The sequence below is a fragment of the Schistocerca piceifrons genome, chromosome X (genome assembly GCF_021461385.2).
Source record: "Schistocerca piceifrons isolate TAMUIC-IGC-003096 chromosome X, iqSchPice1.1, whole genome shotgun sequence".
NCBI lineage: Eukaryota > Metazoa > Arthropoda > Insecta > Orthoptera > Acrididae > Schistocerca > Schistocerca piceifrons.
Genome location: NC_060149.1, coordinates 692,151,337 through 692,158,223, shown reverse-complemented (window position 1 = coordinate 692,158,223; position 6,887 = coordinate 692,151,337).

Here is a 6,887-nt window from a genome sequence, read left to right as displayed (position 1 = left end):
GGTTAACCAATGATTTCTTTTCGACTATTCCCCTCTGAAAAATGTCATTCCTCGCTGTTCCTGCCTCTCTCCTTGGCCAATGAGGCAGCTTCCCTCCAGTACTACCGTGCTTCTCTGTCATTCTGTAAAAAGTTTAGATGAACCAGAGTCCGTAGGTCCTGCATCCTTAAAGTATATTGTAAGAGCTACTTGTTCGGTGGTGGCTCACGTCTTTCAAAGGCCTACCTTGGGGCTGTCTTTCGACATACAAGATAGTGATCTCCAGTGTTCATCCCAAAAGTTAACTTTATACATTTGGCTGACAACAGCGCCTTTCCCCAAAAATTCCTCCTCACTCCACATGGTAAAAACATTTATCGTGCAGTCGCTAAAGGATGCCGTAACTGCTGTCCATGTGCACAGTGGCGCCTTGTAGTGTCACAAAGGTGCGTGCTGGGTCCGGCCATGGCAATGACCACTTCCCCTCACTGACCTTTGGAGGAGGACTCATTAGGGGCCTTGGCTGTTCTGGTGCTTGGCTCTGTGCCCGTGGCATCCAGTGTGCCTCCAAAACATTCCCTTATTCCCAGATGGCATGCAGACCTGTTTTAGATTAGTGTGGAAAGCGACTATCACTCATACATTTAATATCAATTCATTTCTCTGATTGCAATTAATTATTCAGATCAGGGGTGGATCTCTAAAGATGAATTTGCATGAATTAAAATATGCTGCGTGACTTTCCTGAAAAGCTGTCCCATAACAATCCCTCGTCCTTAAAATTTTAAATTTTTGCTGCAGCAGTTGTGCTCAAAGGACAAGTGCATTTGGATAATTTGTATTTTTTAAAAATTCTTTACTTTAGAAAACCATCGCTCACTCATTCATCAGTGTTGCTTGTAAATCAAATTTTTACATTTCACAAACTTGCCAGCTTACACTCATCCATACTCATCAGAATCTTCATCATTGAATCTTAATTTATCTGCTTTCATACCAAAACTTCACAAATTGTAATAATATTTTACTGATTTGTTCACACACTGATGGTTTGTACCATACACTCACATATTAAGTCCTATGACTAAAACAATAATCAACCACATTCACTCACTATCAATTTGCTGATTGACTCATTCATTCCTTCATATCAAGTGATACTTATGGTCAATATTTAACTATTAAATACCAGAATTCACAAGAAATCACATATAACACAAGGCTAAAGGTCATCAAATATGAGGTCTGTTCAAAAAATTCCGGAACAATTGTGTGTTGGAACGAAATGCGGTTGGCATCGCTGCACACGCCTGTGTTTAATATGTAACTGCCAGAAGTTTCATTGTTGTGCCACAAGGACAAACTGTTAATCAATGTTACTGTCGAAATGTGTTGCGACGCCTGCGAGAAAATGTGAGAAGGAAACGGCCTGAAATGTGGCGAGACAATTCATGGCTTTTGCAACACGATGATTCTCTGCACATTCATCCCTGACGGTGTGCGACTATTGCACTGCGCTGCCTCATCCTCCGTACTCTCCAGAGCTGGCATATGCGACCTTTTTTACGTCCACAGATGAAAATCCCATTGAAAGGACGAAGATGTGCAATGATAGACGACGTAAAAGAAAATTCGCAGCAAGAGGCGAACCGAGACTGCTACCGGAAGTGGAAACGGCGTTGGGAGCGGTGCATCAATTGTGGAGGAGAGTATTTCGAAGAAGACCATGTACAATAAGTAAAAGGTAAGCTTAGAAAAAAATTTTATGGACAAGGTTCCGGAATTTTTTGAAGAGACCTCGTATATGTATAACGCAAAATATCTAACACAAAATAACTAAAGCAAAATACATAATTAAAAAACATCAATCATAGCAACCAAATCATAATATTAAACATTTTTCTTTCACTTCATGAAAAATCCACACTGTAGAGCCAAAGAAACAGGTACACCTACCTAATATCGTGTAGGCGCCCCCGCGAGCACGCAGAAGCGCCGCAACACGGCGTGGCATGGACACGACTAATGTCTGAAGTAGTGCTAGAGGCAACTGACACCATGAATCCTGCAGGGCTGTCCATAAATCCATAAGAGTGAGAAGGGGGTGGAGATCTCTTCTGAACAGCACTTTGCAAGGCATCCCAGATATGCACAGTATTGTACATGTTGGGGGAGCTTGGTGGGCAGCGGAATTGTTTACACGGGCGTGCCCAGCGAGGGGCAGGGGGAGGGCAGAAGATATTCGCAGTTTTTCACTAGTTTACTGTTTTATTTAATAAGAAATGCTGCATGTTTTCTCGGATTGTACAAGTGCGTTCTTGTATTTAAAATGTTTATTAAAAGCAGTTTTTCACTGGTTTACTGTTTTATTTAATAAGAAGTGCTGTATGTGGTCTCAAGTCCTTGTTTCCTGAGACTAGTATGACCTGCCCCCCCCCCCCCTCTAGTTCAGATCCTGGGTACGCCCTTGATTGTTTAAAATCAGAAGTGTGTTCCTGGAGCCACTCTGTAGCAATTATCGACGTGTGGTGCCGAACTGTCCCTCTGTAATTGCCCAAGCCCGTCGGAATGCACAACGGACATGAATGGATGAGGTGATCAGTCAGGATGCTTACGTACGTGTCACCTGTCAGAGTCGTGTCTAGACGTATCACGAGCCCCATATCACCCCAACTGCACAAGCACCACACCATTACAGAGCCTCCACCAGCTTGAACAGTCCCCTGCAGACATGCAGGATCCATGGATTCATGAGGTTGTCTCCGTACCCGTACACGCCCATCCGCTCGATACAATTTGAAACGAAACTCGTCGACCAGGCAACATGTTCCCAGTCATGGGCGAGGCGTAAAGCTTTGTGTCGTGCAGTCATCAAAGGTTCACGAGTGGGCCTTCGGCTCCGAAACCACATATCGATGACGTTTCGTTGAATGGTTCGCTCGCTGACACTTGGTCCAACATTGAAATCTGCAGTAATTTGCGGTAGGGCTGCACGTTTTTGTCACGTTGAATGATTCTCTTCAATCGTCGTCGGTCCCGTTCTTGCTGGATCTTTTTCCGGCCGCAGCGATGTCGGAGATTTGACGTTTTACGGGATTCCTAATATTCACGGAACACTCGTGAAATGGTCGTATGGGAAAATCCCAACCTCATCGTTACCTGGAAGATGCTGTGTCCCATCGCTCGTGCGCCGACTATAACATCACGTTAAAAGTCACTTAAATCTTGACAACCGGCCATTGTAGCAGCAGTAACCGATCTAACAATTGCACCAGACACTAGTTGTCTTATGTATAGGCGTTGCGGACGGCAGCGCCGTATTCTGCCCGTTTACACACCTCTGCATTTGAGAACACATGCCTATACCAGTTTCTTTGGCTCTTCAGTGTATATGTGTAGTACTCATTTCTCTAGGGCAACACTTTTGTTACTTTTCGTGATTAAAGTACATGCCTGTAAATATAAATTTTAACTGCTATGGACATATTCATTTATTGTCCTGTGGTGTTCATCCACAATATTTTGTCCTTTCTTTAAATAAAATCATAATTGTTATCATAATACTCTAACACATTAGAAACATTATTGCTTTCAATGGTCATCACATAAACCACAAACAAGAACCGACATGGTTTCAAGGCACAACTAGTTCATCACATGAGATATCACGGTTACTGTCCGAATAAAAGAATGTTTCACTAGATCAGCAATCACTGTTCATTCACAATCTATTCATTTTGCCATCATGATTAGGGTTCAAATTGAAACAAGCTAACCTATTGTTCATAATGTACCAGTTGCCCATAGTTCATTGCACACTTTTTGTTCAATGTTCAAATTCTTGAAATGAAAGTGACATACATTGCATTCTGGAAGCTCATGTCTCGAATCAGACCAGAGCTGGGTGTATGAAAGTTCGTTTTTGCAAGTGTTGATCACATCATGGATTGTCTTCAGTTGATCAAGGTTAATCTTAAGTATTTCGTATTGGTGACAGCAACTAGTGTTTATGTAAAACGTGGTTGGACGTTGGCGTAACACATAGCTGTAAGTTCTGAAGTACATTGTCGTGAAATGCAGTGTCAAAATGTTCTCCCAACATGAAGCTTGGTCCCACATAAGCTGACAGTGTGGGGAATACTGTCAGCAGTGTAGATAGTGTGTATCTTGTCAAAGCAGACAGTATTGCAGCGAGCGACATTGCCCTTGCAACTCTTCCTCATGTTGGCTACTTTCTCCATGTCGTTGACAAGTGGTCACGGGGTTCCAGCAATGTTTGTGACTGGCAGCTTGTTCCCCTGCTCAGTTTAGTCTGTGATCCCTTTCATTTCCTTGGTCAGCAGTTCCAAATGGTAGCCCATGACAGCAGCCACGCACCAGCTGACCAAGTTTGAGGAAGTTTTGAGGTATGTGCATCCTTCAGGCCATCCAGTAAATTCCGTCACCTCTTGTCTGCAAACGCCCTCATATTTCTGGTTCTCGTGTAGTTTGTGAAATCTTGAAATAAGTTACACACAGTAATGAGTTACACAATTTACATAGGACTAATACACATTATTACCATCATTACACTCACAAATATTATTAATATACGCAATTTGATGAAGCCTTCTCGGGTTATTAGCTAAGTCAAGGCATCATTCTGCAGCAACGTTTCGACAAGTTTCCCACTTGAAATCTTCAGGTGAAGTGTCGGGTCCATGTCCTGCTGCTCTCATCTGTTGCTTTCCCCTCTTTGGGGAAGTGTGAGGGGGAGTCTGTAGCCTTTCGGCTTTTACTCCCCTGTGAACGTGTGTGTGTGATTTTTCTATAGTTTTTGGGTGTCTGTGATTTGTGATGATTGTTGTGAGTGTGTCTGGTACTTGCCTGAGGTAGGCGAGAAGTTTGGTGTTATATGGGAAGGAACAGGATGATGGATTGGGTGTTGGGATTTTCTCTTCGACTTAGTCGTCGAAGATCGTCATAGGGCGCTTGTGCTTATCGCGGGACATGTCATACCGACCTAGGGAGTGGATGAGTGCGTTTCCGGTTCTGGAAGATCCCTCATAGAAGGCCCTTGCCAGATCCTGGAAACGCTCTCTCAGGAGTGGGATTTCGGCTGCGGTGTGCAAGTCGTCTGTAGGGAATCCAAGAGGTAAGTGCAGTGCCCTTCTGAGGGCGCGGTTCTGCAGCCTCTGGAGTTTGTCCAGGTGCTGCTTTGCCGCGTATCCCCAGACAGGGCACGCATACTCCATTACTGGCCGGATCAGGGCCTGGTACACATTTACTGCTACTGGGCAGGGAAGGGAGCTGGCTGTGTTCAGGATAGGATATAGGATGGACATTCTGGCGCAGGCCTTCCTGTGGACCTCGTCTATGTGGGGTTATCACGTAAGACGAGAGTCCAAGGTTACGCCAAGGTACTTGGCGGTTCTGCGCCAGGGGAGTTGGGTTCCATTTAGGTGAAGGTAGAGGGGGGGACGTTGAGGAGGATCGCGCCTTCCGAGCCTGCGGGTAATCAGCATTGCCTGCGTCTTCTCAGAGTTGATGGTGATGCGCCAGCGACGGGCCCAAGTTTCTGTGTCATCTAAAACCTTTTGTAGCCTACGGATGACCAGGTCCTTGTTCGCGTTTCTCGTGTAGAAGGCTGTATCGTCAGTGTACTGTGCAGTGTGCACCAGGGGGGCCGTTGGAGTGTCCGCAGTGTACAAACTGTACAATACGGGCCCCAGGACCGATCCCTGTGGCACCCCAGCACGAATACGCCTTCTGGTGGAGGTGGCAGTTTCTACTTTGACGGAGAAAGTCCTATTCGTGAGATAGCTCTTGATGAGCTGAACTATGCTCCCAGGAAACCCTTGTGTGTACAACTTGTAGAGTAGCCCTCTATGCCATACTGAATCAAAGGCTTTGGCTACGTCAAGTAGCACTATCCCGCAGTAGCCTCTGTGGTTGAAGCCCTCTGTGGCTGCTTCAACCATTCTCATGACGTGTTGTGGGGCAGAGTGGTTCTGTCGGAAGCCAAATTGGAAATCCGGCAGAATTTGCTCTCTGGTAATATGTTCTTGTATGGGTCTTAGCAGGAGGCGCTCATAGATCTTGCTGAGAGTTGGCAAGAGGCTAATCGGCCTGTAGTGCTGCGGGAATAGAGGGTCTTTCCCTGGTTTGTGTATCGCGACCAGTTCCGCATGTTTCCAGCAAGCTGGGAAAACACGGGATCGAGTAATCTCGTTGAGGACGTTCGCGAGGTGTGTGATCGCTGTGGGTGGGAGTTTTTTTACTAACTGGTTTGTGACACTGTCGTGCCCTGGCGCCTTTTTTGTAGGGAGGGACCTGATTACTCTTGCCACGTCCTCGGGGGCAAAAAGTATGGGTTCGTCCTCTGGGTCCTCCTCGGCATTGAGGAAGACGGCCAGTTGACGACTGACTACCTCTTCATGCTCTTCATCCTGGGGTTCTGCCGCTTGGAACTGCTTCTCGAAGGAGTCGGCGAGGGCGTTGGCCTTTCCAGCATGGCTGTAGACCAGTCCCCGCTCGCCATGCATCGGCGGCATCCTAGCGCGTCGTTTTGTAAACTGTTTTGTCGCTTGCCATAGTGTATGATCGTCTACTTTGAGAGCTGTGAGGCGGTTTTGCCATTGCTGGTTTCTGTGCTCATTGAGCGCTACCTTCAGTTCTCTCTGTAGACGATTGAGCAGCCTCCTGGTGGCCTGATTTCTGGTGATCTTCCACTCTTTTGCTACTCTGTTCTTATGTCGAATTTGAGCTAGCAAGTGTTCCGGGAGCTGTATTTGCGGCGGTGGGCCATCCCTTTGTGGAGGGGTGGCTTCTTCCGCTGCCTGCAAGATGCTGCCTGTTAGGTCTTGTAGCGCTTGTTCTACTGTTTCGGCAGTAGGTGGCGGAGCGCGAGCGATATCAGAGGCGACAGT